The 27,849-nt window shown below is 48.8% G+C and overlaps 1 pseudogene; it reads right to left on the bottom strand.

The window, feature by feature from the left end:
- Positions 1-4,144: 4,144 nt before the first annotated feature.
- Positions 4,145-27,849, bottom strand: part of LOC139232775 (zinc finger protein 229-like) — a 103,395-nt pseudogene continuing 79,690 nt past the window's right edge.

Raw genomic sequence — 27,849 nt, forward strand, 5'->3', positions numbered from 1 at the left:
GCTGCGCCATTTCCATCCCCGTGGTGGGCAATGGTAGCCGACTGAGAGCATCCGCACAGTTCTCAGTGCCTGGCCTGTGGCGGATGGTATAGTTGTACGCTGATAGTGCGAGTGCCCACCTTTGTATGCGGACAGAGGCAATAGTATTTAACCCCTTATTTTCAGTGAACAGAGATATGAGGGGCTTGTGATCGGTTTCCAGTTCAAATTTGAGGCCAAACAGGTACTGATTCATTTTCTTTACCCCGAACACTCACGCTAATGCCTCTTTCTCAATCATGCTGTAGGCCCTCTCGGCCTTAGACAAGCTTCTGGAGGCATAGGCGACAGGTTGCAACATCCCCGCAACGTTAGCTTGTTGTAATACACACCCGACTCCGTACGACGATATATCACATGCTAACACAAGTCTTTTACACGGGTTATACAATACAAGCAGCTTGTTGGAGCATAAAATGTTTCTGGCTTTCTCAAAAGCAATTACTTGTTTTTTTCCCCATACAGTTCTCACCTTTACACAATAACACATGTAGGGGCTCTAAGAGGGTGCTTAACCCCGGTAGGAAGTTACCAAAATAGTTGAGGAGTCCCAGGAACGACCGCAGCTCTGTGACGTTCTGTGGCCTGGGCATGTTCCTGATAGCCTCTGTCTTGGTGTCTGTGGGCCAAATGCCGTCTGCCACGATCTTTCTCCCCAAAAACTCCACTTCTGTTGCCATGAAGACGCATTTCGACCTCTTCAGCCGCAGTCCTATGCGATCCAGTTGCTGGAGGATCTCCTCCAGGTTTTGTAGGTGCTCGACGGTGTCCCGACCCGTGACCAATGTGTCGTCCTGAAAAACCACCGTGCATGGTACTGATTTGAGTAGGCTCTCCATGTTTCTCTGGAAGATCGTTGCAGCCGAACGAATTCCAAACGGGCATCTGTTGTAGATGAACAGTCCCTTGTGCGTGTTGATGCAGGTGAGGCCCTTCGAAGACTCCTCCAGCTCCTGCGTCATGTAGGCCGAAGTCAGGTCGAGCTTGGTGAACATCTTGCCTCCTGCCAGCATCGCAAATAGGCCGTCTGCCTTAGGTAGCGGGTATTGCTCATATAGCTAGAAACGATTAATAGTTACTTTATAATCGCCGCAAACCCTGACCGTGCCATCACTTTTGAGTACTGGAACAATTGGGCTGGCCCACTCGCTGAACTCCACTGGGGAGATGATGCTCTCGCGTTGCAGCCTGTCCAGCTCGATTTCCACTCTCTCCCTCATCATGTGGGTTCCGCTCGCGCCTTGTGGTGAATGGGTCGTGCCTCTGGGACCAAGTGGATCCGCACATTCACCCCGGAAAAGTTTCCAATGCCTGGCTCAAAAAGGGAAGGAAATTTGTCAAGAACCTGGATACATGAGGCCTCATCAGCATGTAATAGTGCTCGGATGTCATCCCAGTTCCAGCGGATTTTGCTTAGCCAGCTCCTTCTAAGCAGTGTGGGGCCATCGCCCGGGACAATCCAGAGTGGCAGTTCATGCACCGTGCGCTTGTAGGTGACCTTGACCATGGGGCTGCCCAGGACAGTGATGAGCTCTTTGGTGTACGTTCTCAGTTTCGTGTGGATGGGGCTCAGGGCTGGTCTGAGTGCCTTGTTGCACCACAGTCTCTCAAACATCTTTTTACTCGTGATGGATTGGCTAGCGCCAGTGTCCAGTTCCATGGCTATGGGTAAGCCATTCAATTTTACATTTAGCATTATAGGTAGACATTTCATCAAAAATGTGTGCACCCCGTGTACTTCAGCATCTGCCTCCTCTCTCTGAGGCTTGAAATTGCTTTGATCCACCATGGACCGATCTTCCTCTGCCACGAGGTGGTTAGCAGGTTCTGCAGAGCTTGCAGCTCGTCTGCAAGCTCGTTGGAGGTGCGCCATTGTTCCACAGCTCTTGCAAACATACCCTTTGAAGCAGCATGAATAGGCTGAATGGAAGCCTCGCATTCATCCTTGCGTCTGAGTTGCGGACTCGGAGTCATCTGGGTCACCTGAGGCCTGCTGGCAATTGCAGACTCGTGGTTTCTGCCCTGTACATTTCTGCTTGCAAACACAGTTCTGTTTGGTGTTATCACTGGTGGACATGAACGCCTGTGCTATCGCAACGGCCTTACTGAGGGTCGGTGTCTCCACAGTCAAAAGTTTTCGTAGGATGGTCTCGTGGCCAATTCCCAGTACAAAAAAGTCTGAGCATCTGCTCCAGGTAGCCATCAAGCTCACATTGTCCTGCAAGTCGCCTTAGCTCGGCGACATAGCTCGCTACTTCCTGACCTTCAGATCTCTGGTACGTATAGAACCGATACCTCGCCATCAACACGCTCTCCCTCGGGTTAAGATGCTCCCGAACCAGTGTACACAGCTCCTCATACAACTTGTCTGTGGGTTTCACCGGAGCCAGAAGATTCTTCATGAGGCTGTAGGTCGGTGCCCCGCAGACTGTGAGGAGTACCGCTCTCCTTTTTGCAGCGCTTCCTTCTCTGTCCAGCTCGTTGGCTACAAAGTACTGGTCCAGCCGTTCGCCATAGGCTTGCCAGTCCTCACCCTCCGAGAACTTCTCCAGGATGCCCACAGTTTGCTGCATCTTTGCGTTGGATTCGTATTCTCGTCGCTAGTTATTGTGTTCCTAACACAAATGAGACTGCACACAGGGAGGTTAAAGTAACAGTGACCTCAGTCTTTATTAAGACACTCCAGAGTGAGGAACAGGCCTTAGGGGCCGGCTTATATACAGTGCTCCAAGGGATTCCTTGGGACTTCAGGGGATGCGCTCCCTGGTGGCAGAATATGGGAGTGCATGCTTTACAGATACACAACAGAAACAAAGCTGATTTATTTGACATTTATCCAGAATATTAAACTCCAGCCCAGTTACAGGTGTTATTAACATCAGCAGATAAAAACTCCAACTGTCAGAATAAACATGGTTCAGTCCTGGATGTTTAACAGCAGCAATAACAGCAGAATCCCACTTCTGTAGTCATTTGTGAACTTACTGGTGTCTCAACAAATGGGATGATCGGGTGAATCCCTTCCCACACACAGAGCAAGTGAACGGCCTCTCCCCAATATGAGTGCGTTGGTGTTTCAGCAAGTGCTCTTTGCTTTTAAAGCTCTTCTGACAGTCAGAACATTAAAAAGGTCTTTTATCAGCGAGAACAAGTTGGTGTGTGAGAAGGTGGGATGAACAAGTGAATCCCTTCCCACACACGGAGCAGGTGAATGGCCTCTCCCCGGTGTGACTGCGTCGATGAGTTTCCAGCTGGGATGGGTAATTGAAGCCCTTCCCACAGTCCCCACATTTCTACGGTTTCTCCATGGTGGGGGTGTCCTTGTGTCTCTCCAGGTTGAACGATCAGTTGAAGCCTGGTCCACACACACAACACGTGTACAGTTTCTCCCCGCTGTGAATGGTGCGATGGTTTTACAGGCTGTGTAACTGGTTAAAGCTCTTTCCACAGTCAGTGCACTGGAACACTCTCACTCGGGTGTGTGTGTCTCGGGGCTTTTCCAATCACACTGATGTTTGAAATGTTTTCCCACAGACAGAAAAGACAAACATTTCTCCTTCCACATTGAAAGTGTGATATTTAGAATAACTCCACAAGACTGAGTACTGTGAGCTTAATCTGACGTGACCTTAGTCTCTTTAATAAAACTCGTGTCAAAGCAGCATGGTAGACAACCTTTTATACTCGCTTGTATGAGGTGTGCAGGTGACCCTTGGGTCTCCAACAAGTGCGCCCTTCGGTGGCAAGTCTTACACAGTTCTAATGTTTACATACATAACAGAAAGGCGGCTGATATTCAGGCCCTGATGAATGGAGTGACTGTGTGAGATGTGGATGTGATGTTGGGTTTGAGTTTGCGGCCTGTAAATGCTGCCCTTCTCACAGCCTGGAACAGCACTTTACAAAAGCCCTGACTGAGTCCAGGATAGAAATTCACAACATTCTCTCCTCCTGGTTCCTGGCCCAGGGAAAGGCCGCGCGTGCGCCCTGCTGCCCCTGCCCCAGCAAGATGGCGACTGATCCCTGGCCTGTCACCGGGAGAAAGCCCCGCAGCTGCCCCTCCCCCGGGGGCCCCGCTCAGGGCAAATGCCGAGGTCGGAGCTTGTTATTCGGGGCCCGAGGCCCACAGCGACTCTTTATAAAGCCTCCCCACCGTTTCCATTGCTCCCCTGTGCTCTGCTGCCTCCGGAAGCTTCTCTCCGCCCTCCGTCTCCATCAGCTGACTGGTGGCACTGCGCACGCTCGGGACCTGCCCTGAGCCCTCCCCGCACCTGCGCACCAGGCCTCTGAAGCGTTGATAAGACCTATTCCAGCACGCAGTGCATCCCGGGTAATATCCGGCACCATTTTGTACACCTATGTGAGTGGAATAGCTGAGGAGGACAGAGATACCTTTGGAGAAGGTAATAGGAAGAGGAGCTGTGTGGCACAGAGCTGGAGAACCTTCTTCGCGGAGTGGCTTGCTAAACACAGTGCAAATTGGATGCTGAGGGAGGAGGAGGTGCTTAGTAATTTAAACCAAGGAGCAACAGTAAATAATAAGTAATTGCACTGGAGGACACAGGAAAAGTGACGTCATGATCAATACACCAAGAGAGACCCGAGCAAATTAAGATAAGTATATCAGTAAGCACATCGATATACCTTTGTGTGTTTAGTCTCTAATGATTGGTGTTAAACTTGACTTAGTAAGGATTTATTAGTGCAAGGCAAAGGAAAACGAGGTAAGTGATTAAATTATAACTGCATTTAAAGATGCTCAAAGCTGATAAATAGCTCAGTAATTAATCACAGTTCAAGAAATAAACTGCAGATAACAAAAAATTAAATTCATTCATTCATTAATAAAGACCAGGCTGTGTGTGTGTCTAAAGTAAATAAAAACAGAAAATGCTGGAAATCTCAGCGGGTCAGGCAGCATCTGGAGAGAAAGAGAGTTAACGTTTCAGGTCTGTGACACTTCGTCAGAAAATTTTATTTCAGATTCCAACATCCGCAGTATTTTGCTATTGTATTAGTGCCGAAAGTAAATGTTAGATCCCTTAGAGGATGAGATTGGGGAATTAATCATGGGAAACAAGAAATGCATCTGTTTTCACAATAGAAGACACAAAAAGCATCCCAATAATAATACAAAATCAGCGGGCAAAAGGGGGGGGGAGGGGGGGGGGGAGGAAATTAAAACAATCGCTATCACTGGAGAAAAAGTACGATGCAAACTAATGGGACTAGTACTAAACTAAACCCTCACCACTTTTAAGAGATGGTTGGATGGGCACTTAATCTGCAGGGTTGTGGACCTAGAGCTGGTAATTGGGATTAGACTGGATGACCTTTTGTTGGACGGCGCAGATATAATGGTAAGTACTGCAGGGAATCGAATACGACCAGGGTGTGATCTCCTGGATTAGTTTCGATCGCCAGGATGGGTCAGAGAGGAATTTTCAAAGATTTTTTCTCCCTAAATTGGCCTGAATTTTTAATCTGTTTTTTGCCTCTCCCAGAAAATCACATGGCTCCAGTTGGGGAGGAGTGTAAAATGTTTCAGTATAAGGGGTGTCGCAGTTGTGTGAGGCGGACTGGTTGGGCTGGGTGCTCTTTGCTTTTCCATCATTGTTCATAGGTTTATATGTAACCTATGTTGACCAAAGGCCGTGCGGTTCTTTGTCGGCTGGCGTGGACACGATGGGCCGAAATGGCCCCCTTCTGCGTTGTAAATTTCTATGTTTCTATGACTAAGGGCTGACAAGTTCCCTGGACCTAATATCCTGCATCCTAGGGTCTTAAAAGTGGCTGCAGAGATACTGGATGCATTGGTTCCGATCTACCAAAATTCCCTCGATTCTGGAAAGGCGCCAGCAGATTGAAAAACTACAGATGTAACGTCCGTATTTAAAAAAGGAGGGAGACAGAAAGCAGGAAACTATAGACCAGTTAGCCTGACATTAGTCATTGCGAAAATGCTGGAATCCATTATTAAGGAAGTAGTAGCAGGACATTTAGAAAATCATAATACAGTCAAGCAGAGTTAGCATGGTTTTATGAAATGAAAAACATGTTTGACAAATTTGTTAGAATTCTTTGAGGATGTAACAAGCAGGGTGGATAAGGGGGAACCAGTAAATGTAGTCTGTTTGGATTTCAAAAAGGCATTCAATAAGGTGCCACATAAAAGGTTACTACACAAGATAAAAGCTCAGAGTTGGGAGTAATATATTAGCATGGACAGAGGATTGGCTAACGAACAGAAAACAGAGAGTAGGGATAAATCGGTCATTTTCCGGTTGGCAAACAGTGACTAGGGGGATGCCGCAGGGATCAGTGCTGGGGCCTCAACTATTTACAATCTATATTAATGACTTGGATGAAGGGACCGAGTGTAATGTAGCCAAGTTTACTGATGATACAAAGATGGGAGGGAAAGCAAATAGTGAGGAGGACACAGAGTCTGAAAAGGGATATAGACAGGCTCAGTGAGTGGCAGATGGAGAATAATGTGGGAGAATGTGAGGTTATCCACTTTGGTAGGAAGAATAGAAAAGCAAATTATTTACAGGGAGCGGGATCACAGAATGCTGTGGTACAGAGGGACCTGGGGGTACTTGTACATGAAACACAAAAAGTTAGTGTGCAGGTACTGCAAGTAATCAGGAAGGCAAATGGAATGTAGGCCTTTATTGCAAGGGGGATAGAGTATAAACATAGAAAATAGGTGCAGGAGTAGGCCATTCGCCCCTTCGAGCCTGCACCACCATTCGATAAGATCATGGCTGATCATTCCCTCAGTACCCCTTTCCTGCTTTCTCTCCAAACCCCTTGATCCCTTTAGCTGTAAGGGCCATATCTAACTCCCTCTTGAATATATCCAATGAACTGGCCGCAACAACTCTCTGCGGTAGAAAATTCCACAGGTTAACAACTCTTTGAGTGAAGAAGTTTCTCCTCATCTCAATCCTAAATGGCCTACCTTACCCTAAGACTGTGTCCCCTGGTTCTGGACTTCCCCAACATCGGGAACATTCTTCCTGCATCTAACCTGTTCAGTCCCATCAGAATCTTGTGTGTTTCTATGAGATCCCCTCTTATCCTTCTAAATTCCAGTGAATACAGGCCCAGTCAATCCAGTCTCTCCTCATATATCAGTCCAGCCATCCCAAGCAGAGAAGTCCTGCTACAACTGTATTGGTGAGGCCACACCTGGAGTACTGCGTACAGCTTTGGTCTCCTTATTTAAGGAGGGATATACTTGCATTGGAAGCAGTTCAGAGAAGGTTCACTAGGTTGATTCCTGAGATGAAGGGTTATCTTATGAAGAAAAGGTTGAGCCTATAATCATTGGAGTTTAGAAGAATGAGAGGTGATCTTATTGAAACATATCAGATTCTGAGGGGGCTGGACAGGGGAGATGCAGAGAGGATGTTACCCCTCGTGCGGGAATCTAGAACTAGGGGGCACAGTTTCAGAATAAGGGGTTGCCCATTTAAGAAAGAGATGAGGAGGAATTTCTTCTCTCAAGCGGGTCATGAATCTTTGGAATTCTCTGCCTCAGAGAGTTGTGGAGGCTGGGTCATTGAATATATTCAAGGCTTAAATAGACAGATTTTTGAACTATAGAAAAGTCAAGGGATATGGGGAACAGGCAGGAAAGTGGAGTTGAGGCCAAGATCAGATCAGACATGATCGTATTGAATGGTGGAGCAGGCTCGAGGGGCCATACGGCCTAATCCTGCTCCTATTTCTTATGTTCTTATGTGTCGGGATTGTAGTATCTGGGAGTTTGTGAATGAGACTGTCCCACACTGCCTCATCTGCAGCAAATGTCTCTGTCTCATGACATCCCAGCTCAGAGTCGGTGAGCTGAAATTCGAGCTAGAGACATTCCAACATAAAAGGGAGGTGCAGGAATTACTGTATAATTTACTCGAGTATAGTCACACACCAGAAGAAAGCACAGGTGCAGGAAGGGGAGAGTGTGACTGTCAGTCAAACAGGTATGGGAAACATAGGAGAGGTAGTGAAGGAGGTGCAACAGACTCTGCTCCTGTCCAATAGGTATAAAGTTCTCGATACCTGTGAGGATCAGGGGCAGGACAGCCGGAATGCTGCCAAAGACACCATGAAACGGGAGGAGTCCAAGGGAAGGAGGTGGAGTGGAAGGATTGTAGTTATAGGGGATTCTATCATTAGGAGGATAGATAGTATTCATTTGCATTCAGGATCGAGAGTCCCAAAAGGTGTGTTGCCCCCCAGTGCCAGGGTAAGGGACATTTCGAAATGACTGTAAAATAATCTGGAAAGGGAGGGGGAAGGCTCTAGCTATTGTGCTCCATGTCGGAACTAAACCTAGGAATGGTTAGGGAAGAGGTCCTGCTAAGGGAGTTTCAGGAGTTAGGAGCTAACTCCTAGGTTAGGACCTCACGGATAATAATCTCAGCGTTATTACTCGAACCACGCACAAATTGGCATTGGGACAAACAGATTAGGAAAGTCAACACATGGTTAAAGGAGTGGTGTGGGAAAGAAGGGTTCCATTTCGTGGGACACTGGCACCAGTACTGGAACAGGAGGGAGCTGCACCACTGGGACCCAAACCGGGCTCAGACCAACATCCTCGGAAAGGATAAGTCGGGCTGTAAATAAGATTAACATGGGGGGGGGGGGGGGGGGACAACTGCTAGAAATGAAAGAAACCTTACAAAAGAATCAGGAAAAGAGAGTAAAGAACAAACTACAGGAAGGAATAAGGATAACATGAATGACCAGAAATCAGATGAAGTCAAAGAGCATAAAGGTAAACTAACTACTAAATACAAAAAGAGGAATAATAAATAAAACAATTTAAAGTGTTGTACAGCAATGCACAAAACAAAATGGATGAACTGAGGGCAATAATTTGTCGAGAGGATCCGGATATAGGATGACTGAAACATGGCTACATGGAGAAGAGGATTGGCAACTAAATAATGCCGATATTGCACATTTAGGAAGGAAAGGGAAGGAAGGAGGGGAGGTGGAGTAGCTGTACTTGTGAAAGGTAACATAATGGTGTTAGAAATAAAGGATGTAACCAGCAGTAAGGTAGTTGCAGAATCTATACAGATTGAGGTAAAAGATAAGAAGGGATCCATCACTCTAATAGTGACACGAGACTCCCAAAGCAAGTGCTCTACTCGGAACTCTTTCACGGCAAACGAGCCAAAGGTGGGCAGAGAAAACGTTACAAGGACACCCTCAATGCCTCCCTGATCAAGTGCAACGTCCCCACTGACACCTGGGAGTCCCTGGCCCAAGACCACCCTAAGTGGAGGAAGTGCATCCGGGAGGGCACTGAGCACCTCGAGTCTCGTCGCCGAGAGCATGCAGAAATCAAGCACAGGCACCGGAAGGAGCGTGCGGCAAACCTGTCCCACCCTCCCTTTCCTTTAACGATTATCTGTCTCACCTGTGACAGAGACTGTAATTCCTGTATTGGACTGTACAGCCACCTGAGAACTCACTTTGAGTGGAAGCAAGTCTTCCTCGATTTCAAGGGACTGCCTATGATGATGATGATATACTATAGACCACCAAATAATGGAAGGGAATTGGAGGAAGAAATATGTAGGCAAATCTATGAGGTGAGTAGCAGGCATAGAATAATAATCATGGGCGATTTTAACCCCCAAATAAACTGCCTGCCATTTAAAACATATTCTGATTTTTATTTTTCTGACCAAAGTGGATAACTTCACACTTCTCGTTATATTCCATCTGCCATGTTCTTGCCCACTCACTTAACCGTTTGCAGGCTCTTTTGTCCTCCTCACAGCGTATTTTCCAACCTAACATTGTATCGTCAGCAAACTTGTATATATTATACTCACTCCCCTCATCCAAGTCATTGATATGGATTGTAAAAAGCTGAGGCACAAGCACTGGTCCTTGCGGTACCTCACTAGTTACAGCCTGCCAACCTAAAAATGACTCATTTATTCCTGCTCTGTTTTCTGTGTTAACTAATCCTCAATCCATTCTAATATATTACCCCCAAACCCATGAGCTTGAATTTTATGTAATAACCTCTTGTGTGGCACCTTATCAAATTCTTCTTGAAAATCCAAATACACTATATCCACTGGTTCCCCCTTATCTACCCTGCTAGTTACAACCTAAAAAAACTCGGATTTGTCGAACACGATTTCCCTTTCCTAAATCCGTGTTGACTCTGCCCAATCATATTATGATTTTCCAAGTGCCCTGTTACCACGTTCCTAACAATAGATTTTAGCATTTTCCCTTGTATTAATGATTTGGACTTGGGAATAACTAACTCAATTTGCAGATTATACTAAACTAGAGCATATAGTTAACACTGAGAAATAATGCAACATAATACAAGAAGATATTAAAAACTTGCAGACTAGGCAGTTAAGTGGTAAATGAACTGTAACATAGATAAATGTGAGGTGATGCACTTTGGTTGGAAAAACAGAAATATAACCTACAGCTTAGAAAATAAGAAACTGAAAGGGATAAAAGAGCAAAGGGATCTGGGGATACAGGTGAACAAATCATTTGAAAGCAGCATCGCAGGTCAGCAAAGCAATTAAACATGTTAATAAAGCATTGGATTTATTTCTAGGTGTTTAGAATTCAAAAGTAGTGAAACATAAACATAGAAAATAGGTGCAGGAGCAAGCCATTCAGCCCTTCGAGCCTGCACCACCATTCAATATGATCATGCAACTTCAGTACCCCACTCCTGCCTTCTCTCCATACCCACTGATCCTTTTAGCTGTAAGGGCCACATACAACTCCCTTTTGAATATATCTAACGAACTGGCCTCAACAACTTTGTGGTAGAGAATTCCACAGGTTCACAATTCTCTGAGTGAAGAAGTTTCTCCTCATCTCCATCCTAAATGGCTTACCCCTTATCTTTAGACTGTGCCCCTGGTTCTGAACTTCCCCAACATCGGGAACATTCTTCCTGCATCTAACCTGTCCAATCCTGTCAGAATTTTATATGTTTCTATGAGGTTATGTTAAACTTGTATAGGACCCAATCAGGCTATAGGTACAGCACGGTTTAGACACTGAGTAAAGCTTCCTCTACACTGTCCCATCAAGCACTCCCAGGGCAGGTACAGCACGGGACGAGATAGAGAGTAAAGCTCCCTCTGCATGGTTCCCCTCCCTCTTCCTCCCCTGAAGGTGCTGACTCTGGCTGGGTTCAGTTCTACACTCACTGGTTCCCCTCCCTCTCCCTCCCCTGAAGGTGCTGACTCTGGCTGGGTTCAGTTCCACACTCACTGGTTCCTCTCTTCCTCCTGAATATTCACTGTTTTAGATTCGGGCCTGGGGCTGTACTCAGTGTTGTTAAAGCCTGTGTCCTCTCAGGGCCGGGTGAAAAAGTAATAATGGATATGGGGTAATGTTGTTAGCTCACAGATCAGCCATGATCTCATTGAATGGTGGAACAGACTCGTGGGGTTATATAGCCTCCTCCTGTTCCTATACCTGACAGAATGAACATGGTTCATGTCCTGGATGTGATTAACAGCAGAATCCAACCCCAGAATCCAATCCCTGCAGTCACATGTGAACTCGCTGGTGTTTCAGCAGGGTGAATGATCGAGTGTATCCCTTCCCACACACGGAGCAGGTGAACGGCCTCTCCCCAGTGTGAACCAGCTGGTGTCTCAGAAGCTCGGATGAATTAGCGAATCCCTTTCCACACATAGAGCAGGTGAACGGCCTCTCCCCAGTGTGAACTCGCTGGTGTCTCTGAAGGTGGGATAACTGAGTGAATCCCTTCCCACACATGGAGCAGGTGAATGGCCTCTCCCCAGTGTGAATACGTTGGTGTGTCAGTAGTTCGTTTCTGCTTTTAAAGCTCTTCTCACAGTTAGAACATTGAAAAGGTCTCTTATCGGTGTGAATACCCTGGTGTTTCAGCAGGTTGGATAAAGTAGTGAATCCCTTTCCACATTCAGTGCAGGTGAATGGCCTCTCCCCGGTGTGAACTCGCTGGTGTATCTGGAGGTTGGATGACAAAGTGAATCCCTTCCCACACACGGAGCAGGTGAACGGTCTCTCCCCGGTGTGACTGCGTCGATGAGTTTCCAGCTTAGACGGGTAATTGAATCCCTTCCCACAGTCTCCACATTTCCACGGTTTCTCCATGGTGCAGATGTCCTTGTGTGTCTCCAGGTTGGACGATCAGTTGAAGCCTCACCCACACACACACAACACGTGTACGGTTTCTCCCCGCAGTGAATGGTGCAATGTTTTTTCAGGCTGTGTAACAGGTTAAAGCTCTTTCCACAGTCAGTGCACTGGAACACTCTCACTCGGGTGTGTGCGTCTTGGGGCTTTTCCAGTCACACTGATGTTTGAATTATTTTCCCACAGACAGAACTGGCAAACATTTCTCCTTCCACATTCAAAGGCCGCTGATATTCAGGTCCGAAGAATCGACTGACTCGGTCAGATCTTGTTGTGATGTTTTGTTTGAGCTTCCCGTCTGTAAATCCTCCCCTTCTAATACCCTGTAAAAAGGAGTTATAATAGAATATACTGCACAGAAACAGGCCATTCAGCCCAACTAGTCTGTGCAGGAGTTCGTACTTCACACACGTGTCCTCCCATTCCTCTGCCTCACCTCAGCCTTTCTTTCTATTCCCAAGTACTCACCTCATTTACTTTTGAAGGCAGCAAAGCTATTTTTGCCTGAACCACTTCCTGCGGGAGAGCATTCCACATCCCAAATTTCTCCATATATCTCCATATTTCTCCAATTGTATTGATTCGTAACTACCTTGTATGCATGGCCCAAGTTTGAATTTCTCCCACAAGTGGTAACAATTCTCTCCACACCTACCCTGACAAACCCATTTATAATTTTAAAGACCTCTATCAGGGCACCTCTAAGTCTTCCTTTTTCTGAAGAAAAAAAGCCCAACTTGTTCAATCTTTGCCGATAGCTGCAACCTCTCAGTTTACAAAAGCCATCACTGTGAGTCCAGGATAGAAATTGAGAACACTTTCTCCTGGGCCCCATCCAAGGGGGCCGTGCATGTGCCCTGCTGTGACTATAAACCCCTGGGTAACCCGGGCCAGTCACTGACGGTCAAACCTGCAGCTGGACACACACGAGACCCCCAAACAGCCAAAGGGCTTCACTCCCGGGCACTTGGATCCGGTTGGGTACAGGTCCCCTGAAGCCCTGCCCATTCGTTGTTCCTGCACCAAGATGGTCGCACAGTGAAGCTTTACCACGATAGCGGTGGTTAAACGGAGTACGTGGTTACTTGCACTAGAAGAATGTTCTGATTGGGTCTCCGTGATAACATGATCTGATTGCTGATTGGTCCCCTTGGAGGGTACGACACACCCAGCAGTCTCTCTGGAATATGCAAGAACCGCCCAGCCCAAGTTCACAGCAACTTTGCAAAGAGTAATTCAAGCCATTCTGACTGCTGACTCCAGACTGGATCGAGCTCCCCCATCCTAGCCCACGTTCCTGCCCCATCCCCAGTCCACATGCCTGCCCATTCCCCAGCCCACGTTCCTGCCCCATCCCCAGTCCACGTCCCTGCCCATTCCCCAGCCCACGTTCCTGCCCCATCCCCAGCCCACGTTCCTGACATTACACTTCCTCTCCCTGCGCCCCCATAGATGGGACATTGTGTGGGGGTCACGGATTGTTAACACGTTTATTGGGTGTGAAGTGAATAGTGACAGTGTTGTGACTTCCGGATTTCATCCACTCCAATCATGTCCCTCGTCACACACACACACCAAGCTTTCCGAGAAATCGGGTGTGGGTCTAATGTGATCCGTCTTCATTGAGTTCCCTCTCCAGCCATCGATACGCTCCCACTTCCCCACACTCCCTCCCTCCCCACCCACTCCAGTCTCTCTCTCTCTGTTTGTCTCCCCAGTCTCTCTCTCCCCAACCTCCACCCTTCTCTCCCCCTCCAACTCCCAAGTGCTCTCCCCTCCCCGCCCCCGGGCCCAAGTCCTCTCCCCACCCCCGAGTCCCCACTGCTCCCCCGGGCCTCCCACAAGCCCCGGTGCTTCCCTGGTCCCCTGTGCAGGCTCCCTGGTGCTACAGCGGGCCCCGGTGCTACACCACTCCCCGGTCCCCGGTGCTCCCCCACTCACCGGGCCCCGGTGCTCCCCCACTCCCCGGGCCCCGGTGCTCCCCCACTCCCCGGTGCTCCCCCACTCCCCAGTCACCGGGCCTAGTGATCCCCCAGTCCCCGGGCCCAGTGATCCCCCAGTCACCGGGCCTAGTGATCCCCCAGTCACCGGGCCCAATGCTCCCCCAATCCTCAGTCACCGGGCCCAGTGCTCCCCAGTCCCCGGGCCCAGAGCTCCCCCAGTCCCCAATCACCGGGCCCAGTGCTCCCCCACTCCCCGGGCCCAGAGCTCCCCCACTCCCCGGGCCCAGTGCCCCCCCAGACCCTGGACACCAGACCCTGGGCCCAGTGCCCCCCCCCAGACCCCAGTCCCAGTGCTCCCCAACATTCCCGGGCCCGGTGCGTTCCCGGAGATCCCCCGCTCCCCGGGCCCTGTGCTCCTCCGCACCCCGGGCCACGTGCTCCCCCACTCCCCGTGCTCCACCATTACCCGGTCCCCAGGCCCTGTGCTTTCCCAATCCTCAGTCACCGGGCCCAATGTTCCCCCAATCCCCAGTCCGCGGGCCTAGTGATCCCCCAGTCCCCGGGCCCAGAGCTCCACTAGTCCCCGGGCCCAGAGCTCCACTAGTCCCCGGGCCCAGAGCTCCACTAGTCCCCGGGCCCAGAGCTGCCCCAGTCCCCGGGCCTCCCCCAGTCCCCAATCACCGGGCCCAGTGCTCCCCCAGTCCCCAAGCTCCCCCAGTCCCCAATCACCGGGCCCAGTGCCCACACAGTCCCCAGTCACCGGGCCGAGAGCTCCACTAGTCCCCGGGCCCAGTGCTCCCCAGGCCTCCCCCAGTCCCCAGTCACCGAGCTCAGTGCTCCCCCAGACCCCAAGTCACTGGGACTGGGGCAGCTCTGGGCCCGGGGAGTGGGGGAGCACTGGGCCCGGGGAGTGGGGGAGCACTGGGTCCCCCGGCCCAGTGCTTCCCCAGTCCAGATTCCCCGGGCCCAGTGTTCCCCCGCTCGCCAGGCCCCATGCTCCCCGGGCCCCGGTGCTCCCCCGGCCCCGATGCTCCCCCGCTCCCCGGTGCTCCCCCACTCCCCGGGCGCGGTGCTCCCCCACTCCCCAGTCACCGGGCTAAGTGATCCCCCAGTCCCCGGGCCCAGTGATCCCCCAGTCACCGGGCGAGTGATCCCCCAGTCCCCGGGCCCAGTGATCCCCCAGTCCCCGGGCCCAGTGATCCCCCAGTCCCCGGGCCCAGTGATCCCCCAGTCCCCAATCACCGGGCCCAGAGCTCCACTAGTCCCCGGGCCCCGTGCTCCCCCGCTCCACCATTCCCCGGTCCCCGGGCCCAATGCTCCCCCAATCCTCAGTCACCAGGCCCAGTGCTCCCCAGTCCCCGAGCACCCCCAGTCACCGGGCGCAGTGCTCCCCCACTCCCCGGGCCCAGTGCCCCCCCAGATCCTGGGCACCAGACCCCGGGCCCAGTGCCCCCCCAGACCCCGGGCCCAGTGCCCCCCCAGACCCCGGGCCCAGTGCCCCCCCAGACCCCGGGCCCAGTGCTTCCCCACTCCCCGGGCCCCGTGCTCGCCACTCCCCCAGTCCCAGTGCTCCCCAACATTCCCGGGCCCGGTGCGACCCCGGAGATTCCCCGCTCCTGTGCTCCTCCGCACCCCGGGCCACGTGCTCCCCCACTCCCCGTGCTCCACCATTCCCCGGTCCCCAGGCCTTGTGCTTCCCCAATCCTCAGTCACCGGGCCCAATGTTCCCCCAATCCCCAGTCACCGGGCCCAGTGATCACCCAGTCCCCGGGCCCAGTGATCCCCCAGTCCCCGGGCCCAGTTATCCCCCAGTCACCGGGCCCAGTGCTCCCCCAGTCCCCAATCACCGGGCCTAGTGCTGCCCCCGTCCCCAGTGCTCTCCCAGTCCCTAGGCCCAGTGCTCCCAAGTCACCGGGCCCAGTGCGCCCCCGCTCCCCGGGCCTCCCCCGGCCCAGTGCTTCCCCAGTCCCGGGCCCATTGCTTCCCCCAGTCCGGCGCTCCCTCCGGTCCCCGGGCCCCCCTAGTCCCCAATCCTCGGGCTCACCTGCTCCAGCCGCCGCTCTCCACCTCAGTCCGCAGCGCGGAGCTGTGCCTGCGCACTAGGCTCCTACAATCTGGATGGGGCACCTTCCCTCACGCATTGTATGTTGGGTAAAAGCCTCGCCATTGAAAGAGCACGTTCGCCAAGAGAAAATGATCTGAGATAGGATTGAGATCGGAGGGTCAATCAAAGCGAAAATTATACAGAAACCCAAATTCATGGGCTCCCGTCATGGCTCAGGCAGGGGTGTGATAAACAACGGAATCCAACCCCTGCAGTGACGGTCAACTCGCTGGTGTCTCAGCAAGCGGGTGAACGACTGACTTTCTGCCCACACACACATTTAACCAGCCTCTCTTCAGTAACAATGCGCCGATTGTGTCTCAAATACTTTCACCTTATAACGCTGGACTGTTAAAAGGTGGGAAAACGTAAAGTATCTAACCGATCTCTCTCTGGTGTGACAGTGCTGGTGTGTCAGTAAATGTCACAGTGCGGATTCCGTCTGCTACGGTGTGCAACGGGCATGATCAGTTCCTATGGATTGGAGGGTAGCTAATGTAACCCCACTTTTGAAAAAAAAGGAGGGAGAGAGAAAACAGGGAATTATAGGCAGGTAGCCTAACATCGGTACTGGGGAAAATGTAGGAATCAATTATTAAAGATGTAATAGAAGTGCATTTGGAAAGCAGTGACAGGATCGGTCCAAGTCAGCACGGATTTATGAAAGGGAAATGATGCTTGACAAATCTTCTAGAATTTTTTGAGGATGTAACTAGTAGAGTGGACAAGGGAGAACCAGTGGATGTGGTGTATTTGGACTTTCAAAAGACTTTTGACAAGATCCCACACAAGAGACTGGTGTGCAAATTCAAAGCACATGGTATTGGGGGTAATGTACTGACGTGGACAGAGAACTGGTTGGCAGACAGGAAGCAGAGAGTTGGGATAAATGGGTCCTTTTCAGAATGGCAGGCAGTGACTAGTGGGGTGCAGCAGGGCTCAGTGCTGGGACCCCAGCTCTTTACAATATACATTAATGATTTAGATGAAGGAATTGAGTGTAATATCTCCAAGTTTGCAGATGACACTAAACTGGGTGGCGGTGTGAGCTGTGAGGAGGATGCTAAAAGGCAGCAGGGTGACTTGGACAAGTTAGGTGAGTGGGCAGATGCATGATAATGTGGATAAATGTGAGGTTATCCACTTTGGGGGCAAAAACACAAAGGCAGAATATTATCTGAATGGCGGCAGATTAGGAAAAGGGGAGGTGCAATGAGACCTGGGTGTCATGGTACATCAGTCATTGAAAGTTGGCATACAGGTACAGCAGGCGGTGAAGGCGGCAAATGGCACGTTAGCCTTCATAGCTGGGGGATTTGAGTATTGGAGCAGGGAGGTCTTACTGCAGTTGTACAGGGCCTAGATGAGGCCACACCTTGAATATTGTGTAGAGTTTTGGTCTCCTAATCTGAGGAAGGACATTCTTGCTATTGAGGGAGTGCAGCGAAGGTTCACCAGACTGATTCCCGGGATGGCAGGTCTGACATATGAAGAAAGACTGGATCGACTAAGCTTATATTCACTGGAATTTAGAATAATAAGAGGGGATCTCATAGAAACATAACATTCTGATGGGATTGGACAGGTTAGATGCAGGAAGAATGTTCCCGTTGTTGGGGAACTCCAGAACCAGGGATCACAGTCTAAGGATAAGGGGTAAGCCATTTAAGACCGAGATGATGAGAAACTTCTTCACTCAGATAATTGTGAACCTGTGGAATTCTCTACCACAGAAAGCTGTTGAGGCCAGTTCGTTAGACATATTCAAAAGGGAGTTAGATGTGGCCCTTATGGCTAAAGGGATCAAGGAGTACGGAGAGAAAGCAGGAATGGGGTACTGAAGTTGCATGTTCAGCCATGATCATATTGAATGGTGGTGCAGACTCGAAGGGCCGAATGGCCTACTCCTGCACCTATTTTCTATGTTTCTATGTTTCACAGTGCGACAGCTGCAAGAGAAATGCAGGGAACAGCACCAACCCTTGTACATGGCCTTCTTTGACCTCACAAAGGTCTTTGACAGTTAACCACAAGGGATTATGGAGCGTCCTCCTCGGTTTCAGCTGCCCCCAAAAGTTTGTCACCATCCTCCGCCTGCTCCTTGATGCAAGCTGTTATCCTGACCAACGGATGCACCACAGACCTAATCCACATCTGGACCTGGGTCAAGCAGGGCTGCGTCATCACGCCAACCCTCTTCTCGATCTTCCTCACTACAATGCTCCATGTCACACTCAATAAGCTCCCTGATGGAGTGGAACTAAACTATAAAACCAGTGGTAACCTGCTCAAGCTTTGTTGCCTCCAGGCTAGATCTACGACCGTCCCATCGTCTGTCGTTGAACTGCAGTACGCAGACGATGCTTGCATCTGCGCACATTCAGAGGCTGAACTCCAAGACATGATCAACATCTTCACCGAGGCGTACGAAAGCATGGGCCTTACACTAAACATCCGTAAGACAAAGGTCCTCCACCAACCTGACCTCGACACACAGTCCTGCCCCCACGGTCATCAAAATCCATGGCGCAGCCTTGAACAACATGGACTACTTTCCATACCTTGGGCGCCTACTATTAGCAAGGGCAGGCATCGAGGACAACTTCCAACACCGCCTCCAGTGCGCCAGCACAGCCTTTGGTAACCTGAGGAAGAAAGGGTTCAAAGATCAGACCCTCAAATCTGGCACCAAGCTTATGGTCTATAGGGCTGTAGTGATACCCACCCTCCTGTATGGCTCAGAGATGTGGACCATATACAGTAGACATCTCAAATCGCTGGAGAAATACCACCAACGATGTCTCCGCAAGATCCTACAAATCCTGGGAGGACAGATGCACCAATGTCAGTGTTCTCGATCAGGGCAACATCCCCAGCATCGAAGCACTGACCACACTCGACCAGTTCCGTTGGGCGGGTCACATTGTCCGCAGCTGGTGTATTGTGTACAATTCTGGGCACTACATTTTAGCAAGGATGCCAAGGCCTGAGGGTGCAGAAGAGATTTACTAGAACGGCGCCTTTACAGACGCTCCCTGACCAGTCACCATTTCATAAAATGATACAGAACAAGAGGAGGCCATTGGTCCACTGTACTTGTCCCGGGGGTTTGAAAGAGCGATCCATTTAATCCCACTGCCCTGCTCTTTCCCCATAGCCCTGTAAATGCTTTCCCTTCCAGTGTTTATCCAATTCTCTTTCGAATGTTACTCTTCAATCTGCTTCCACCACAATTTCAGGCAGTGCATTCCAGATCACAACAACTCACTGTGTTTCCTCAAGTCGCCCCTGATTCATTAATCTGTTTCTCTAGTGACCGACCCTTCTGCCACTCAAAACAATTTCTCCTTATTTACTACTGATAATTTTTATTTATATAGCACCTTTAACATAGCAAAACATCCCAAGGCACTTCACAGCAGTGTTACAAGACAAAGCAGATAAATTTGACACCGAGCTACAAAAGAAGAAATTAGGGCAGATAACCAAAAACTTCTTTAAAGAGGTAGGTTTTAAGGAGCGCCTTAAAAGGAGGATAGATAGGTGGAGAGGTTTAGGGAGGGAATTCCAGAGCTTGGGGCCCAAACATCTGAAGGCATGGCCACTGATGGTTGAGCAGTTATAATGAGGGATGTTCAAGAGGCCAGAATTTGAGGAGCGCAGACATCTTGTGGAGTTGTGAGGTTGAAAACGATTATAGAGATAGGGAGGGGCAAGACCATGGAGTAAACAAAGATGAGAATTTTGAAATCGAGGCGTTGTTTAACTGGGAGCCAAATGTAGGTCAGAAAGCACAAGGGTGATGGGTGATCGTGACTTGGTGCGGGCTCGGGCTGCTGAGTTTTTGGATGACCTGAAGTTTACATAGTGTAGAATGTGGAAGGCTGGCCAGGAGTGAGTTGGAGCAGTCAAGTCTAGAGGAAACAAAAGCATGAATAAGGGTTTCAGCAGAAGAAGAGCTGAGGAAGGGGCGAAGGAGGGCAATGTTACGGAGGTAGAAAAAGGTGGTTTTAGTTATGCTGCCAATATGTGGCTGGAAACTCATTTCAGGGTCAAATATGACACCTAGGTTTCAAACAGTCTTGTTCACCCTCAGTTTGATGCTAGGGAGAGGGATGGAGTCAGTGGCTCGGGAATGCAGTTTGTGGCGGGGACCAAAGATAATAGCTTCGGTCTTCACGATATTTAATTGGAGAAAATTTCTGCTCATCAGTACTGGATGTCAGATCAGCAATCTAACAATTTAGATTACAAGCAGGGGTCGAGAGAAGTGGTGGAGAGGTGGAGCTGGGGGTCATCAGTGTACATGTGGAAACTAACTCCATCAAAACCGATCCTGATTTTGAACAACTCGATCAAATCTCCTCTTAACCATCTCTGCTGTAAGGAGAACAACCCCAGCTTCTCCAGTCTCCCCACGTAACCGAAGTCCCTCATTCCTGGAACCATCATAGTAAATCTGTTCTGTACTCTCTCCAAAGCCTTCACATCCTTCGTAAAGTGTGGTGCCCAGAATTGCAAACAATATTCCAGCTGAGGCCGAACTAGTGTTTTATATAGGTTTAGCATAACCTCCTGGCTTTTGTACTCAATGCCTCTATTTATAAAGCCCAGGCTCCCAAGTACATAGAAACATAGAAAATAGGTGCAGGAATCGGCCATTCGGCCCCTCGAGTCTGCTCCGCCATTCAATAAGATCATGGCTGATCTGATCCTGGCCTCAACTCCACTTCCCTGCCTGCTCCTCATAACCTTTGACTCCCTTATCGCTTAAAAATCTGTCTATCTTTACCCTAAATATATTCAATGACCTAGCCTCCACAGCTCTCTGGGGCAGAGAATTCCAAAGATTCACAATCCTCTGAGAAGAAATTCCTCATTTCCATTTTAAATGGGCGACCCCTTATTTTAAATGGGCGACCCCTTATGCCCCCTAGGTCTAGATTTCCCACGAGGGGAAACATCCTCTCTGCATCTACCCTGTCAAGCCCCCTCAGAATCTTGTATGTTTCAATAAGATCCCCTCTCATTCTTATGAACTCCAATGAGTATAGGCCTAACCTTTCTTCATAAGACAACCTCTTCATCTCAGCAATCAACCTAAATATATCCCTCCTTAAATACGGAGACCAAAACTGCACGCAGTATTCCAGGTGTGGCCTCACCAATACCCTATACAGTTGTAGCAGGACTTCTCTGCTTTTACACTCTATCCCCCTTGCAATAAAGGCCAACATTCCATTTGCCTTCCTAATTACCTGCTGTACCTGCATACTAACTTTGTGTTTCATGCACAAGGACCCCCAGGTTCCTCTGTACCTCAGCATTTTGTAATCTCTCTATTTAAATAATAATTTGCTTTTTTCTTTTTCCTGCCAAAGTGGATAATCTCACATTTTCCCACATTATCTGCCAAATTTTTGCCCACTCACTTAGCCAATCTATAATCCCTTTGCATATTCTTTGCATCCTCCTCACAACTTGCTTTCCCACCTATCTTTGTATCATCACCAAATTTGGCTATATTACACTCGGTCCCTTCATCCAAATCATTAATATAGATTGTAAATAGTTGAGGCCCCAGTACTGATCCCTGCGGCATCCCTACTTGTTACAGTTTGCCAACATGAAAATGACCCATTTATCCTAACTCTCTTGTTTCCTGTTAGTTAGCCAATCCTCTATCCATGCTAATATATTACCCCCAACCCAGTGAGCTTTTATCTTGTGCAGGAACCTTTTATGTGGCATCTTATTGAATACATTCTGGAAATCCAAATACACCACATCCACTGGTTCCTCCTTATCCACCCTGCTCAATACATCCTCAAAGAACTCCAGCAAATTTGTCAAACATGATTTCCATTTCATAAAATCATGCTGACTCTGCTTGACTGTGTTATGATTTTCTAAATGTCCTGCTACTGCTTCCTTAATATGTATTCCAGCATTTTCCCAATGACAGATGTTAGGCTAACTGGTCTATAGTTTTCTGCTTTCTGTTTCCCATCTTTCTTAAATAGGGTCATTAAATTTGCGGTTTTCCAAACCGCTGGGACCGCTCCAGAATCCAGGGAATTTTGGTCGATTACAACCAATGCATCCACTATCTCTGCAGCCACCTCTTTTAAGACCCTAGGATGCAAGCCATCAGGTCCAGGGAACTTGTCCAACTTTAGTCCCATTAGTTTGCCTAGTACTTTTTCTCTTGTGATATAGATTGTTTTAAGTTCCCCGCCCCCACCTTCCCAATAGCTCCCTGATTATCAAAAATTATTGGAATGCTTTTAGTGTCTTCTACCGTGAAGACCTATACAAAATATTTGTTCAAAGTCTCTGCCATTTCCCTATTTCCCATTATTGATTCTCCAGTCTCATCCTCTAAGGGGCCAATGTTTACTTTAGCTGCTCTCTTCCTTGTTATATACCTGTAGAAGCTCTTACTGTCTGTTTTTATATTTCTTGCTCGTTTACTCTCTTAAACCATCTTCTCTCTATTATTTGTTTAGGCGTCCTTAGCTGGTTTCTAAAAATTTACCAATCCTCTGGCCTGCCACTGTTCTTCACAACATTGTATGCCTTTATTTTCAATTTGATACCATCCTTTACTTCCTTAGTTAGCCACAGATGGTTCATGCTTCTCAGAGTCCTTTTTTTCTCACTGGAATATATCTTTGCTGAGAGTTATGAAATATCTACTTAAATGTTTGCTGCTGTTCATCTACCATCTTACCCTTTAATCAATTTTCCCAGTCCATTTTAGCCAACTTTGCCTTCATACATTTGTAATTGCCTTTATTTAAGTTCACGACACTAGTTTTCTCACCTTCAAACTGAATTTGAAATTCTACCATGCTATGAACACTCGTCCCAAGAGGATCCTTCACTATAAGATCATTAATTGATTCAGTCTCATTACACATTACCAGATCTAAAATAGTCTGCACACTGGTTGGTTCCACAACGTATTGTTCGAAGAAACTATCCCGGATACACTCTAGCTTCAAGGCTACCTTTGCAAATTTGCTTTGTCCAATTAATATGAAGATTAAAATCACCCATGATTATTGCAGTACCTTTCTTACAAGCCTCCATTATTTCTTGATTTATACTCCGTCCAACAGTGTAGCTACTGTTAGGGAGCCTATAGACTACGCCCATCAGTGACTTATTTCCCTTATTATTATTTTTTATCTCTACCAAAACTAATTCTACATCTTGATCCTCTGAGCCAATATCATTTCTCACTAACGCACTGATCCCATCCTTTATTAACAGAGCTATCCCACCTCCTTTTTCTTTCTGCCTATCCTTCCGAAATGTCAAATACCCCTGAATATTCAGTTCCCAGCCTTGGTCACCTTGCAATCATGTCCGTAATGGCTATCAGATCATACCCATTTATTTCTATTTGTGCTGTCAACTCATCTAGTTATGAATGCTTTGTGCATTCAGATAAAGAGCTCTTAATTTTGTCTTTTTACCATTTTTCCCTACTGTGACCCTACTTTCTGATGCACTCTTGTGTGTATACAATCTGTCCCTTCCTGTCACACTCTGGTTATCATTGCCCCGATCGCTACCCTGCACTATTGCCTTCTCCTTTCTTTTTGACTTTTTAAATTTCCGCTCACCTGATCCCTCTATTCCGCTCGCCTGCCCAGTCGCTGAAAGTGATTAATTGACTGGGTTTTGTGTTTAGTGATCCCGGGCATGTTTCCAACACCTTCCCTGGTTACCAAGGCTAGGAGAGGCACACTGGGAGGTACGGGGAACTAGCACTTGTCCATGTGAGTAACCCAAGGTCAGAGAACTGAAACAATCTAGAGTTAGAAAGGAGCAAAAGCACAAACGATCAGTAACTAGGACATCAATCAGTCTCTCATCTTGAAGACATCAAGTAGTTGACACGCTGTGTTTGAAACAAAGCTGATTTATTTAACATATATCCAGAATATTAAACTCCAGCCCCATTATAGATGTTATTAACATCAACAGAAACAAACCCCAAACTGCCAGAAAGAACATGTGTTGCTGAAACTCCCATCCATGCCCTTGTTACCTCGAGACTCGACTATTCCAACGCTTTCCTGGCCCGCCTCCCACACTGCACCTTCACTAAACTGGAGCTCATCCAAAACTCTGCTGCCCGTATCCTAACTAGTACCAGGTCCCGCTCACCCATCACCCCTGTGCTCGCTGACCTACATTGGCTCCTGGTCCAGCAATGCCTCAATTCTATAACTCTCATCTTTGTTTTCAATTCCCTCTGTAACCTCCTCCAGCCCCATAACCCTCAGATATCTGCGCTCCTCCAATTCTAGCCTCTTATGCATCCCTGATCTTAATCTCTCCACCACTGGCTCTGGAATTCCTTCCCTAATCCTTACTTTCCTCCTTTAAGACGCTCTTTTAAACCTACCTCTTTGACCAAGCTTTTGGTCACCTGTCCTAATAACTCCCTACATGGCTCGAAGCGACATTCTGTTATATAACGCTCCTGTGCAGTGCCCGAGGATATTATCCGATGTTAAAGGCACTATATAAATGTAAGTTCTTGTTGTTGGATGTGATTAACAGCGAAATCCAACCCCTGAAATCATATGTGAAGCCGCTGGTGTTTCCGCAGGTTGGATGAACGAGCGAATCCCTTCCCACACACTGAGCAGGTGAATGGCCTCTCGCTGCTGTGAACTCGCTAGTGTTTCAGTAGAGTGAATGTCAGAGTGAATCCCTTCCCACTCAGAGCAGGTGAATGGCCTCTCCCCGGTGTGAATACACTGATGTTTCTGCAAACTGGATGATGTCATGAATCCCTTCCCACATACAGAGCAGGTAAATGGCCTCTCTCCAGTATGAACTCATTGGTGTCCCAACAGGTTGGATGATGTCGTTAATCCCTTCCCACACACGGAGCAGGTAAATGGCCTCTCCAGTGTGACTGCGTCGATGAGATTCCAGTTCTGATGGGGAACCGGCTCCCTTCCCACAGTCCCCACATTTATACCGTTTCTCCCTGCTGTGGGTGTACTTGTGTCTCAACAGGTTGGATGATCGGTTGAAGCCTCGTCCACACACAGAACACGTGTACGGTTTCTCCCCGCAGTGAATGGTGCGATGTTTTTTCAAGCTGTCTAACTGATTAAAGCTCTTTCCACAGTCAGTGCACTGGAACACACAGGTGTGTGTGTCTCAGTGCTTTTCCAGCCTCAATGATGAATGAAATCTTTTTCCACGGAGAGAACAGACAAACATTTCTCCTTCATTAACCAGAGGCCAATCACATACGAGTTAAGTGATTGTGTAAGATATTGATGAGATGTTTGGTTTGAGCTTCCCGTCTGCAAATCCTCCCTTTCTAATAACCTGAGGAGTTTACAAAAGTTATGACTGTAAATACAAGATATTCAGAACAGACAATTGTACTTTCTATGGAACATTCTTTCCCTTTTTGTTCCCCAAAGCTGTAAATCTCCCATCCAACATGCTCCTCCCACTCTCTGCTCATTGTGAGAGATTCATCGCCGAGTCTCTCACTATTTCTTTTCCCCTCTCCAGATTTTCTCTCTTCCTCTCCTCGAAGTGCTGACTCTGACTGTAGGTCAGTGCCACTCGTTGACTCATATTATAGCAGTTTCTGATACCAAATAATCCAGCTCACAACAAATTATCTTTAATGGCTTTATTAGCAGCTTTGAGCGGACAGTGACATCGTTGCCCAAATGTGGAGAACAGAAAGTCCAGGGGTTAGTTCGGAGCTCCCTTCTCCCCTGGTCTGTTCCAACAAGCTGCAACTTTGAATTATAGTTATACATACTCACTCAGTAAGTGATGGGGTCTCACTGAACTATAACACAATAAATGTCCATTCTCACTGTCACATAGACAGTACCTTGCAGACCAGAGACCTCTATCTACACCTCCTCCTTCTCCACAATAGACAAGGAGATTTTACAGTCCACAACCCAAGCTCACACCGGGAGAAACATCTGGTAATTGCCATTAAAATGTAATACAGAGCAATACAATGGTGCATTGGTCTCTTGTGGACTAATTGATAGAGATCGTTTGTCATCATTAGCCAAGAACTTCATTGTCACATAGTGCGGATGCTGGAAGATGGACCTTGCTCTATTTTCTTTTGCAATTCACGTTTAGCAGGATCTCATCCTCACTTCCCCAGATTCAGATCTTTGAGCAGCTCCGACAAAGATTAACCGAAAATCGTTCAGCTTCGGGCCGGACCAAAACTAGAAACCACTGGATTGTCTGGAGTGGATAATGATCACCGTATATCTCCCTCATTTACAGATGCTCCCTGACCGGTCACCATTTACAGATGCTTCCTGACCAGGCCCCATTTTTCCTTCATTTACAGACACTCCCTGACCACTCTCCATTGTCCCCACTGGCAAACGCTCCCCGAGCGCTCCTCACTGGCAGACGCTCCCTGAGCAGTCCCCATTGACAGACGCTCCCTGACGGTCGGACTGTCCCGGAGTTTGGGCCGTAACCTGGCGCCAGTTGCGGGGAGGCGGATAATGCGGAGTTTGCTGTGGGGCCTAGGCCGCACTCGGTGTGTGTGAAGCCCGCGTCACCCCCGCCCATCTCACCCGCTGTCGCCGCCCACTGGCCGCGCATGCTCAGCTCAGCTCACCTCACTGATCCTCACACTCTGATTGGTTGGAGGACCAACCGCAGGCTCGGTCCACCATCCCGTCCCCGTTCTTCCTATTGATCCGGAGCTGCCGTCACTCCCTTGGGCAGTGTGAGCTGAGCATTGGCGGGTGGGCGGGCCCACTCTGACCCCACCTCTCTCTCTCACTATTTATGGACGTTGCTGTAATTGCTCCTCTGACCTTTCCTCCCTTGTCCCTCCTACACCCCCCCCCGACATCCTCACTGTGCTGGAATCCCCACCCACTCCTTGCTCTCTCCCTGGATCCTGAAACTACTGAACTCAGCCTTCCCCTCCTGTCCACAGCCTCTCAAACTGAGTCCTGACTCCATGCATTAGAGGGGTGACGATCCCAGGCAGCGGAGGTGCTCAGGTCAAGACCTCCCTGTACATGGACGATGTCGCTGTCTTTTGCTCGGATCCGCAGTCGGTCTGCAGATTGCTCATAATCTGCGACCAGTTTGAACTGGCCTCGGGAGCAAAGGTCAATCGCAGCAAAAGCGAGGCCATGTTCTTTGGCAACTGGACTGACCGATCCTTTATTCCCTTCACCGTTAAACCAGATTACCTGAAGGTGTTGGGAATATGGTTTGGAGCGAACGGGGCGTGCGCCGAAAACTGGGAAGAGCGTATCTCCAAAGTGAAGCAAAAACTGGGATGGTGGAAGCTGCGCTTCCTCTCCATGGCAGGAAAGAACCTGGTCATCAGGAGTGAGGTGCTCTCGAGGTTGCTGCACGTGGCACAGGTCTGGCCCATCTCTCGCTCCTGTGCCGCGGCAGTCACCCGGGCCGTCTTCCACTTTGTCTGGAGGTCCAAAATGGAATGTGTCCGCAGAGACACAATGTACAAATCTCTGGACAGTGGAGGAAAGAATGTTC

This window comes from Pristiophorus japonicus, chromosome 20 (genome assembly GCF_044704955.1).
Source record: "Pristiophorus japonicus isolate sPriJap1 chromosome 20, sPriJap1.hap1, whole genome shotgun sequence".
NCBI lineage: Eukaryota > Metazoa > Chordata > Chondrichthyes > Pristiophoridae > Pristiophorus > Pristiophorus japonicus.